Source organism: Equus quagga, chromosome 11 (assembly GCF_021613505.1).
Source record: "Equus quagga isolate Etosha38 chromosome 11, UCLA_HA_Equagga_1.0, whole genome shotgun sequence".
Taxonomy (NCBI): Eukaryota; Metazoa; Chordata; class Mammalia; order Perissodactyla; family Equidae; genus Equus; species Equus quagga.
In genome coordinates this window covers 26,750,264-26,763,644 of record NC_060277.1, presented here as the reverse complement: position 1 = coordinate 26,763,644, position 13,381 = coordinate 26,750,264, and positions in this window count along the sequence as shown.

Here is a 13,381-nt window from a genome sequence, read left to right as displayed (position 1 = left end):
GCTGGTCTGGTGGCTGATCCAGCTACCTGAGGGAGCAGTTACCCCTGCAGAAGAGTTTGTTCATGCTCCCAGGTCACATGACCACATCTACACAAAGATGCCAGACAAATCGAAGGTTTTAGAAGAATTGGTTTTTTGGCTTTAAATTCAGGGACACTTCTCTCCAATTCATGACCCTAAAAGGACCCATAACGAGGTCTTAGAGGCCCATTCTAGGGGCATTAGGGAATGTTCCAGACTTTTGGAACTGACCATCTTTTATTATACACTAATGTCAATTGGCGCCACAGCAAGTCTGAATTGGGGATACCAGCCCTTACCTGTCAAGAGGCCTGAAATGCCACCATTCTAGGCTCTCCGTTTGACTCTGGAGACTTGTTTGTTGTGTCTTGTCCTGTATTGAAATGTTGCACCTTAATCACATATTGCTTTTCATCTGAACGTGGTAAGAAAAGATCTGGTGGAAAGAATTTCTTGGGCCTTGAACATAAGATAGATACTCAGGAATAGTAAACTGCAGGGAAACAGAAAGACAAACTCTGAAGGGGAAGCTGAGAGGGTCTCATAGCAAACCCTCCTGCTCACAAGTCTCCTTGGGCCTGGACAAGGCACTTTTTGAATGTTGCATTCACCTCTGGCTTACAGCTAGTTCCAACTACCACTTCCTGGTAGACCAGATAGATTTCTTGGTAAAGACTCGGATGAGGAGAGGCAGTGGCAGAGGTGGAGAAGGGCAGTGGTTCTTGCAGCAGAGCTGAATATAACGCAGCCTCACCAAGCCAGAGGAGACCCCACAGACAGCCAACAGCATCTGTATTATCCACAGCAGCTTCTGCAGCCTCCTCTTTAATGCGATTAAAGGGTTAGTCTCTGGCTTCCTTCTCCTTCCTCACTCCCTTCCCTTTACCTGCCATCTCCTCTCCACCCCTAGGTGTAACCTCAGAAGTGCCTTCCTGGTTCTGAGCATTTGAGGAAGAAATGAACATGACTGGGAATTGAGTGGCCTTATGTTAAGTGCTAACATCTCTAAGGTATCTTTCCGAGACAGAATCCACCTCTACCACGTGTAGCTTTTGAGTGGTTTTGTTCAGCTTTCAGATATTTGGAAGAGACTCTCTAAAACTAGGACATCTGTGTCATTTAGTTGATTGCCTAAAATACATCTATAATTTGTTGGACTTTTTTGGAAATTGTGCCAGCACTGAACGTTAATAGCCAGATGTTTCGATAGTAAATATAAATACTGCTTAACAACACAAATTCTTGGCTCCCCCAATATGTTTCCTGTGTTGGGATACATGTGGTAGTGTCTAAAGATACTAGAGAACAAGATGATGTATGTCAAATCAAAATCAACATAGAGAGCAAGAACAAATAAGTATTCTTAATGTATCCTAAAGTCAAAATTTCTCTTGTTGCCTAGTCGAGCAGGAAGCAGAGATCCTAGATTCTAGTTGTTACTTTTCAAAGTCTTATAATGAACTCACAAGAGACCAATGCTACCACAGAAAGGGCAATGGCTTGGTGTCAGATCAGATACCAAATCCTGCTCTGTGACACACTAGCTGCGTGACTTTGGGCAAGTTACTTAACTTCCCTGAGCCCCAGTTTCCTCATCTGTAGAATGGATTGGTGAGAAGATTGAATAAATGACTTAACTGAGATGCCTAACAATGACCTCCTCTAGGAGGTGCTTGCTATGGACTCAATATTGTTGTCCCCCGAAATTTATATGTTGAATCCCTAATCCCGATGTGACGGTATTGGAGATGGGGCCTTTGGGAGGTAATTAGGTCATGGGAGTGGAGCCCTCATGAATGGGATTAGTGCCCTTATAAGAAAGACTCGAGACAGATGATCTCTGTCCACCCTGTGAGGACACAGTGAGAAGGCAGCTGTGTGCAAACCAGGCGGAGGGCTCTCAGTAGGAACAGAATTGGCCAGCACCTTGATCTTGTACTTCCCAGCTTCCAGAACTATGAGAAATAAATTTCTGTTGTTCAGGTCACCCAGCTTATGGTATTTGGTTATAGAAGCCTGAGCTGACTAAGACAGACTATATAATAATAGTGCAGTAGAACAAGATTTTTTGAAATCTTTTTTTTTTTTTTTTTTGAGGAAGATTAGCCCTGAGCTAACATCTGCTGCCAATCCTCCTCTTTTTGCTGAGGAAGACTGGCCCTGAGCTAACATCCGTGCCCATCTTCCTCTACTTTATATGTGGGATGCCTGCCATAGCATGGCTTGCCAAGCAGTGCCATGTCCGCACCCGGCATCCAAACAAGGGAACCCTGGGCCGCCAAAGTGGAACATGCGCACTTAACCACTGTGCCACCAGGCCAGCCCCTTGAAATCTTAACTGATATTTTCTTCCCAAGAATTCCATTTTGCCAGCTGGCCTTTGGTCCCATTCAGTCGTGAAGGCCATTATGTAGGCAGTGTGAGAGAAGAAGGCAGAGAGAAGGGGGACATCTTCCTGGCTCTTGAATTTCAAAGGCCAAGGCTCTGAAGGGAATGGACAGACGAGATTTGGGTAATTGCAGGATAAATGAGGATGTCTTCCCCCCCCCCCCCCGAAAGATCCCCCCCCCCCCCCCCCGAAACCCCCCCCCCCCCCCCCCCCCCACGACAGAAAGGATTCTCTGGGCTAGGAGGAGGATGCTACCTTTGAAGGTAGAAGTGTGTGAGAGCTGGAAAAGAAGGAAGTGTTGAAGTAGTTAGACCCCATGGTTACCCTCACTCTGACCCCCTGCCTAGCCAGGCAACTTCCACTCCCTAACTCCGGCAAAAAGTTGAAAGGCTTAATCTCTGCAGCCTGGGGACATAAAAGCTCTGGGTCTGTGCAGGGCAGGTACAGGCGAAGGCAAGGGTGAGGGAACGTAGGGAAAATGAGGATGTAACAAAAGCTGGAATTTTTAAATGTCTTCCAACTGGTTGTCTTCCCCCTCTGGGCGATGAAAACGTTGACAGCCAGACGTACTCCCAGAGGGAAGATTGGAGGGTATATTTCTGTGGAAACTGAACAGCTCAAGGAAAATGCCTACAGGCACTGACATTTGGAATTTCTAAAAAAAATACAATAAAATAAAGGAAGATTGCTGTCTTATCTGTCTAGGCAGAATTCCTCCAGTCAATGGATGCCCTCCCCTCTCTCCCACACACCTGGAATTTCTCATCAGCTTTTGCATGCTTGCTTCTTGGATATCCACAGATTACCAGACATTTGTGGAGAACCACTATCAGGAAGACAGAGAGCAAAGCAAACAAATAAACAAAAAACAAAACAAAAGGATCTTGGAGAAAATAGATAATGCAGGGAGTGGGAAAAAAATTCAAAACATTACCATAAATATCCTCAGGGAAGCAAGAAATATACTTCATCCATAAAACAAGTACAGAATGCTATGAAAAAAACCCATAAAACAAAAAAAGCTCTTAAAAATTTAAAATATGACAGCCAAAGTGAAAAGACATTAACGAATTAGATGATAAAATTGAACATATTTTCTGTCACTAATGGGGAAGATGAAAAAAAGATAAGAGAGGCAGAGGCTGAATCCAAGAGGTCTACAATCCAACTAAGAGAAGTTCCAGAAAACAGAAGAGATGGAACTAAAGAGAAGAATTTATTAAAGGAATAACATAATATTTATCAGAACTAAACTAGTTCGCAACTTATGGGCCCGTGGAAAGTTATCGTGAAATCTCAATCATCAAGGAGAACCAGAAGTCAAACAATAAAGTGGGGATAAATTATTCACAGCTCACATCAAAATAAAGGCTACTCATTCTAAAATGTAAAGAGATCTTATAAAACAATAAGAAAAACATTAACAACTTAGTAGAAAAATTGGCAATAGTTTACATAAAAGGAATTGTAAATGGCCCTTAAAATATGAGAAGATGACCAACGTCACTCATAACAAGAGAAATACAAATTAAGTTTCACAGAGACACCTTTTTCACCTATAAGATTAACAAATATTATAAATTTTATATCTATGTTAGCAAGAGTGTGGGGAAATAAGCAGTGTCATACATTGATGGTGGGAGTATAAATTCAGTGGAAGGCCATTTGGCCAAGCCTATCAAAAATACACATGCATATACTTTTTAGTCAGAAATTTCAGTTCCAAAACTTTTTCCTATAGATACATACACACATGTGAAAATACCTATATATAATATTATTGTCTTCAGCATTGTTTTGAGGGATAGAGTTTTTTAAAACTTATATTAATAGAAAACAGATTAAATAAATTACAATACAGTAGTCCCCCCTTATCCACTGTTTTGTTTTCCACAGTTTCAATTACCAGGGATGAAAATATGAAATGGAAAATTCCAGAAGTAAACAATGCATGAGTTTTAAATTGAAAGCTGTTCTGAGTCATGATGAAATCTCACGCTGTCCTGCTCCATCCCACCTGGGACGGGGCTCATCCCCTGTCCAGCCTGTCCACCTTGTGTATGCTACCCTCCCGTTAGGCGCTCAGTACTCAGTAGCCTTCTGGGTGATCAGATTGACTGTAGCGGATATGGCAGTGCTCGTGTTCAGGTAACCCTTATTTTACTTAACTCTGGCCCCAAAGCATGAGAGAAGTGATGCTGGCAATTCAGATAAGCCAAAGAGAAGCCGTAAAGTGCTTCCTTTAAGCAAAAAGGTGAAAGTTCTCAACTTAATAAGGAAAGAAAAAACATTTTATGCTGAGATTGCTAGGATCTATGGTAACTGTTGTTACAGTACATTATAATAATTGTTCTATTTTATTATTCATTACTGTTGTTAATCTCTCACTGTCACTAATTTATAAATTAAACTTTATCATAGGTATGTATATATAGGAAAAAACATAGTATATATAGGCCTCAGTACTATCCACAGCTTCAGGCATCCACTGGGGTCTTGGAACGTATACCCCACAGACAAGGGGAGACTACTGTAATCTATAAACTGGTATAATACACAAAAATGAAAAGGAATGAGGTTTATGTACTTAGTTTGTGAACTGAAATGGAAAATATATGAGTTTAGAAAAACAGCACAGAACAGGATATATAATATGTGTATTCGTTGTATATTTCTGTGTAACAAACCTCCCAAAACATAATAAAACATCTACTTTGTTTTGCTCACAAGTCCTGTGACTTAAGATTTCTGACAGGGCACGGGGGCACTTTGTCTCTGCTCTGCAACATCTGGGATCTCAGCTGAAAAGAGTTGGAAGTGACGACGTCTGGAGGCTGATATCGTCTGGCGTCTTCACTCACAGGTCTGGCCATTAATGCTGACTCATGGCTAGGACTTCAGTGGGAGCGGTCAGTTAAATTGCCTACATATAGCCTCTTCCCATGGTCTGGGCTTCCTCACAACATGGTGGCTGCATTTTAAGAGCAAGTATCTTGCAAAAGGCGAGAAAAGGAAGCTGCCAGTTTCTTAAGGCCTGGGCTCGGAAACTGGCACGGAGTCACTACCACCATATTCTATTGCATGAGGCAGTCATAAAGGTCCGCCCATCAAGGGGAAGGGACATAAACATTGTTGCTCATTGGGAAGAGTATCAATGTAATATGGTGAAAAGAGCAGGTGGGATAAAATATATCGTGGCAGTCATCTTTGGAAAATAACAATCTGCCATAATGTTACCATTTGTGTAAAAAAATTGTATATATTTTTGCTTTTCTACACAAAATATCTCTGGCAGGAATGCCTAAGTATCTAATACCGGCTGCTTCTGTGAAGGAGGCTAGCTGGTTAGAGTACAGGATGGGGAAGAAGATTTTAACTTCACACCCTTTCACATACTTGTAAATTTTAACCAAGGTGAATGCGTTACTTATTCAAAATATACATATATATCCCACCTCCCACCAAAGATAAAGAGACCATCCTAAAAGCTTCTAAAGAAAAAGAAAAAAGGAAGTCACGTACAAAGACTCAGGAATCAGCATGACAGTAGACTTCTTTGTATCTTACAGGACAAGGGACAATATCTTTACAATTCAAAAGGAAAACTAGAATTGTACCCAGAATACCTATCAATCAAGTATGAGGGTAGAATATAGGCATTTTCAGGCCTCCATAGTTTGAAATTTTTTCTCTCTCGTGTACCCTTTTGTAAAAATAACAAAAAACTTCTAGAGAATATGAGCTACTAACACGCCACAGGAAAAGACTGCAGTGTATACTATTTGCATAACGTTCTTATCGCCATAATAACGTAAACTCTGAGTGATGATTTAGCTAAAAAAGTGTCTGCTAATTCTCTGGGAGGTTGGGTAGAGGAAAGAATAGGGGAGAAACAGAAGCTATGAAAGATCTTAGTCCTCATCCTCTGCAGTAGGAAGCCAATATAGATCTGAAATCAAAATATCAAGAAATAGCTATATAAACATGTCATTTGGAAACCTAGAGGAAAATGGCCAAAAAACGACTAAAAAGTTTGAAAGTGTTTGCCTCATGGGGATAAGAATCAGGGATGAGGAAGGAAGAGACCAGACTATTTTCATAATAAAGCCCATAGGATTATTTAACTTTTAAAAATATATACATTTATTTCAGGGCTAGCCTGGTGGTGTAGTGGTCAAGTTCACGCATTATGCTTCACCAGCCAGGGGTCCGTGGGTTCCGATGCCGGGCACAGACCTAGCACTGCTCCTCAAGCCACCTGTGGCAGCATCCCACGTAAAATAGAGGAAGATTGGCACAGATGTTAGCTCAGTGACAATCTTCCTCACAAGAGAAATACGTATGTGTATATATATATGCACACACACACATTTATTTCTTTGTCAAAAATTAAAATTTTTTAAATATTTAATTTTTATTTTATTTTTTAATTATTATTTATTATATTATAATTAATTATAATTATATATTTTTATATATTTAATTATATATCATTATATTATGTAATTAATAGTATCCATAATTTTTATTTTAATTTTTTAAAAATTATTCAAACTTTTCAATTAAAATTTTTTAATAGAGCTTTAGAAACAAAAATAGTGCTGGTGTCTAGTACACAGTCAGTAAATGACTGCTAATATTATTATGTGGTAAGAATAGTCTTCGGAAAGGAAATCAGGATTATATTGCTTCCGAAGCTTTTGTAAAATTAAGCCTTCACCCAGTCACCAGGTTGTTGATGAAAGAAAGACATCTACGTGGAATCTACAAGAGCAGAGCCCACAGAGCAGAGATGGGGTGATCAGTATTAAAACTGTGCTGTACTGAGGCCAGAGATCCTGCAGACAGAAAGAAACTGGGGTGCTGCTTGCTGGCAGTTTGTGTCCTTTGAGAAGCAAAGAAAGTACATCGAGCATGACTAAGGTCACCTCCCTGCCTTTTGATTCCTTGATCCTCTGCTCAGCATACCACATTCCAATGACTCGTTCATCCTCTGGTTAACTTGAGTACAAGTGGTGTGGTGACTGGAGGTTTCTTTCTTTCATTGTGAACTAACTGGTTTGCATGGTAGCCTTGGGTGACATATAGGAGTCCCCCTGAGTTGACGAGCAGTGTGTGCTGAAGAAAGTGAGTTTGGAACATAGGGGCCCAAGAACATGCTGTCCTTCTGAGACGCTCCATGTGAGCAGCCAAGCAACCTCTCTAGAGTTCGCGGCTTTCTTATCTATCATGCCAGCCACAACATTCCCATCTGGAACCAAGTATGCGTATCACTCGAAATATTTACTCTGGACCACAGCCAGACCTTTACTCACATTGATTGATGCATATACTGTTTTAGTCTTTGTCAGCCTTACTTGTCCTCACCTTTCTCTAGGAACTGACTGTGCTCCCAAACCAGAAGTGGATGTGTGAGCTGGGCTGGCGAAATGCAGAGTCACAGAGTATTCCACCCCTCTCGCGTCTCTGGTCAGTGATCTTATCCGAGGATAGAAACATGACTCAAGGTAGACCCACTGGAGGCCTGCCCCAAGATTTTATCCAGCTGGACTCACTTAGCAAAACAAAATATAAGACTGAGCCATTTACTCAAGTAGCCAGAAGACTATATGTAGCATTGGCTCAGGAAAAAACAGCTGAACGACCTTGGGCAAGTCACTTAAAGTCTGTTGGAACAAAGTTCCTTCTTCCATGAAGTGAGAGCTTTAATCAAGACCATCTGGAAGGTTCTGACATTCAGAGATGAGAACCCTCCTTCTCTTGTTATCTAGGCATTGAATCAAGACAATCTGTCAAGCTTCAGTCTTCTTCTATGGATTTAGTCTGATGACTACTCAGTCCAAGAACAGGATTTTCCAGGAACCCAGAAGATTGCAACTGGAGTTCCAACACTTGCTGAGCACTTTGTTAGATTTCTGAGCTTGGGTGAGATGTGCATGTGATTATATTCTCAAAAGTCTGGTTGCAGACCAAAGCCATTGCACTGGCAAGCTCTTATCCTAAGGCAATCTCCACTCAATGCTTGGTCACCAGTCTTGGTTATGAAGGTTTTACCAAAAACTGGAATCATGTCATTCCATGGAACACTACTCAGCAATAAAAAGGAACAAACTGTTGGTACATGCAACAACTTGGACAAATCTCCAGGAAATTATGTTCGGCAAAAAAAAGTAAATCCAAATAGATTACATAATGTGTGATTCCATTTATATAACATTTTGAAATAACAAGATACTAGAAATGGAAGACAGATAAATAAGGGCAGGGCTAGGGAAAGTGTGCACTTTTTACTGGATGAAGTGTGCACAGGATTGCTCTGTATTATTTCTTACAATTGGATATGAATCTCTAATTGTCTCAATAAAAATTTCAACTAAAAACATTGTTTGTTTTTATGCTACTAGAACCAGGCAGGTGAAGGCTTTCCTGACAATCTGAAGAACGCATTCTTAACATGAGGCCTCACTTCTCCAGATCAGCTTTGCTCCCCATTTATGTTGACCTTGAAACCACAAGAGAGGCAAGTAATCTAGTTGTCACAGTTCCTAATTTACATGGTTTAATACTGGTCAGGAATATTTAGACCTCATTTTCATAAATACTAAGAATGATTCACAAAATTCAAAAAGCAACACTTCTGAGACACTAAGTGTTACTTTTCTAACTTAAAATGGGGAATGGTGTATAGTAAGATTTTAAACAACCCTGCAAGGAACCTCACACACAAAGGACCCACCAAAACAGGCCTTCAGTGGTGAAACATTGGGAACATTTAAATTAGATTTATCCCATAGATGCAAAATTAGGCAGACAGAAAGGGAAAAAAAGACACAGATACAGAAGAAATTGAAAATAATTGTAGGGGATACTTCATTTAACATTATTGATATGTACAAAACCTGAATGCAGTTAAGAACTTTCTAGCAGTTAAGAACTTTCTAGTAATATATGAATTAGTAAATTTTACTCCGGATAAATAATTGTGGAACGAATAGAGAATCTTGACAAAGCCCTTTAAACAGCTTCAAGTCCAGGTGATTTCACGTGTGAATTCCTTGAAATCATTAAGACGATAACTCCTATCTATGTGACTTACGCCAATTCAGAGCATAGTAAAAGAAGAGAGGCTTTCCAAATATTTCCGACAACCAGCATAATGCTGAAAACAAAGATAGGGAAAAAATTACGAATCAATATCAAAAACATCCTAAGTATAAATATTGATGCAAGCATCTTATATAAAACATTTAAAATCTTACCAAGTAGAATCCACCATCAGATTAACAGAAGAGGATATAAGACCAAGTAGAGTTCATTTAAAAAAATTAAAGATGGTTCAACATGTCAATTCTATTAATAAAATTTATCATCATAACTTTTAAAGGTAAAAAATCACATCATCTCAAGAGATTCCGAAAAAGCATTTAAAAAACTCCACATCAATTGCCAACTTAAAAGCAAGTTTTATAAAATAGCACTACAAGGATGTTTCAAACAAGAAAAAATACGTATTCATAATTATGTATTTATAAGTAATTATAATTTATTATAATTACATTTATTACATAGTTATAATTATGTATTTAAAAATACGTATTTATAATAGAGTATAAGAATCATTTCCATAAATATAACAAATGAGGCAAGGTAGTCTGTTATTTAATCTTACAGAAGTGCTAGCCAAAATAATTAGAAAAGGGAAAAAAGAGGTATAAAATATTGGAAATAAAGAGACAGACATCATTTTCAGAAGATGTCATTGTATATCTGAAAAATATGATAGGCTGAAATGCAAAGGTGATAGACCCATTCAAGTTCTATTAGGTGTTTAGATTAGCATAAAAACACAAAGCAATCTCAATCATACCTCAGTAAAGATGAATTTAAAAAAAACAAAACAAAACTTTCTTATGTTGACAACAACCAGGTAAAAAAAAAATTTTAAAGATGCTATTTACAACAGAAACAAAATGCATAAAACACTTAGAAATAAGCTAAATGAGTAAGGCACAAATTAAATAAGAAAACTACAAAGCACCAAGAAACACTGAAGAAAATATAAATAAACGAAGAGGAGGGGCTGGCGCGTGGCGCAGCAGGTAAGTGTGCATGCGGCGGCCCAGGGTTCACCAGTTGGGATCCTGGGTGCAGACATAGCACCGCTTGGCAAGCCACACTGTGGTAGGCGTCCCACATAGAAAGTAGAGGAAGATGGGCATGGATGTTACCTCAGGGCCAGTCTTCGTCAGCAAAAAGAGGAGGATTGGCAGCAGATGTTAGCTCAGGGCTGATCTTCCTCAAATAAATAAATAAACAAATAAACAAATGAAGGGGAGTTTGCTCATGCTAGTGTAGTGTATGTCTATTTTTGTCGTCCTTGTTGTCATTGTTACCATCTTTGTGCCCCCAACATTTGGACCTTGGTTTCTGGAACAGCTACTGATTCCCTTTGTCCAGGTGCCCAGCCCCACTGTGTGCACGCTTGTTAGGACCGTCACCCAAAGTGTCCTGCCCTTCTCCAGCCAAGGGGCAGACAAGCTACCCAAGTGAGGATCACTGAAATCTCCTTCAGAATCTTAAATCTGAGCAAAATGCCTCAAAGATGGAAAGCTGATGGAGCTGACAAATGTGAATCGCATTGCGTTCGGCTGGTTTCAGATCCCTGCTCTCATTCTTTTCACTCCCAAATCTAGTCTTTCAGCTTTCCTCTACATGAATGATCCTCCCCAAATCCTTTCACAAGTTCCTTTATTTTATCTTTTTCTTTAAGTCAGCCAAAGATTTTTTCTGATTTTTTTCAACCAAAAAACTATAACTGAATCAAATAAAAAGACATAGTATTATAAAGATGTCTGTTACCTCTAAATTAATCTATAATTCAATACAATGCAAGTCAAAACCATAATAGAAATGGAACAAAACCTGTTTAAAGTTCATCCTGTAAAGTGGTACTCAACTTTGGCTACACATGAGAATCATCTGGGGAGCCTTTAAAACTGTCTGTTCCCGGGCTGCACCTAGAGTAATTAACCCCGGACTCTGGGCACAGGGCAAGGTTATCAATGTTCATTAAAGCTCCTTTTTGATTATGATGTGCTGCCGAGGTTGAGAATTACTTCTCTAGAAGATTAAACACGTAAGACTAGCAAGAAATTTCTTAAAAAAAAAGGAAAAATGAGCAGGCTTGTCTTATTAACAATTGAAATAGGGGCTGGTCCCGTGGCCGAGTAGTTACGTTCAAGCGCTCCACTTCAGAGGCCCAGGGTTTTGCAGGTTGGAATCCTGGGCGCTGCACATGGCACCGCTCATCAAGCCATGCTGAGGCAGAATCCCACATGCCACAACTAGAAGGACCCACAACAAAAAATATACAACGATGTACCAGGGGGCTTTGGGGAGAAAAGGAAAAATGAAATCTTTTAAAAAAAAAATTGAAATATACTACAAAGCTATGGTAATTAAAGCAGTGTAGTACTAGCACAAGAACTGACAAAGCAAGAGAACAAAATACTCCTAAAAAAAAGTTGTTTATACAATTTAAAATATAATAAAGTGGCATTTAATATCAGCAAGGAAACGAAGGATTACTCCATAAATAATGTGACAACTAGCTAATGATTTGGAAAACATAAGGTCATTCAAATAAATTCTAGATGAATCAAATATTAAAATGGGAAAATTAAAACTACAAAAATATTTTGCTTTTGCCTATGCAGTATATATTCATCCTTCTTTCGGTAGTAGAAACCTGATTTTCCTGGGTAAACCACTCATCTGCAATTTTCAATCCATTTGATTGGGACTTGAAGTAAAAAGATGAAAAGATATTAGCTCTCACTAGAAACTAGAGAATGCAATAAAAACAATGAGATAGCACTTGTTGACTATCATATTGGCAAAGTGAAATTTTTTATTGGTAACATCTGGTCTTGGTCAGTGTGTGGGCATTAGAAACTCTCAGAGTATAAATGGCGGGGAACACTGTAAATGTGCATAGCTATAATCCAGTAACTCAACTTTTGGTAATGTAATACAAGCTTCAATCAACCACAGTCACAAAGACGTATGGACAAATATTTTATTGGTCACAACTGTGATTCCATGGTGAAAAACTAAAAACCTAAATGTCTTTCAGTAGGATAATATATCCATAAACGCCTTTATATTAAAGATTTCCATGACTCTTCAAACTCATTAGAATGGTTGTTACTGAAAATATATACACAGAAAATAAGTGTTGGCAATGATGTGGAGAAATTGGAACACTTGTGTACTGTTAGTGGGAACATAAAATGATGCAGCCACTATGGCAATTCCTCAAAAAAATTAAACATAGAATTACCACATGATCCAGCATTCCCACTTCCACTTTGGATATCGACCCCAAAGAACTGAAAGTAGGAACTTCAACAGGATTTGCACACTGTGTTCATAGCAGCATTATTTACAATGGTCAAAAGATAGAAGCAACTCAAGTGCCCATCAATGGATAAATAGATAAGCAAGATGTGGTATATACACACAATGGAATATTATTCAGCCTTTAAAAGGAAAGATATTCTGACACATGTACAATATGGATGAACCTTGAGGACATAATGCTAATGAAATAAGCCAGTCACAAAGGACAAATACTGTGTGATTCCACTTATATGAGATACCTAGAATAGTCAAATTCATAGAGACAGAAAGTAGAATGGTGGTTGTCAGGGGCTGGAGAGATGAGAAGTAGAAAGCTACCTGGGGACTGGCCCAGTGGCTGAGTGGTTAAGTTCGAGCGCTCTGCTTCAGGGGTCCAGGGTTTCACCGGTTGGAATCCTGGGTGCAGACCCGGCACCGCTCATCAGGCCATGCTGAGGCGGCGCCCCACATACCACAACTAGAAGGACCCACAACAAAAATATATACAACTATGTACTGGGGGGCTTTGGGGAGAAAAAGGAAAAAATAAAATCTTTAAAAAAAAAAAAA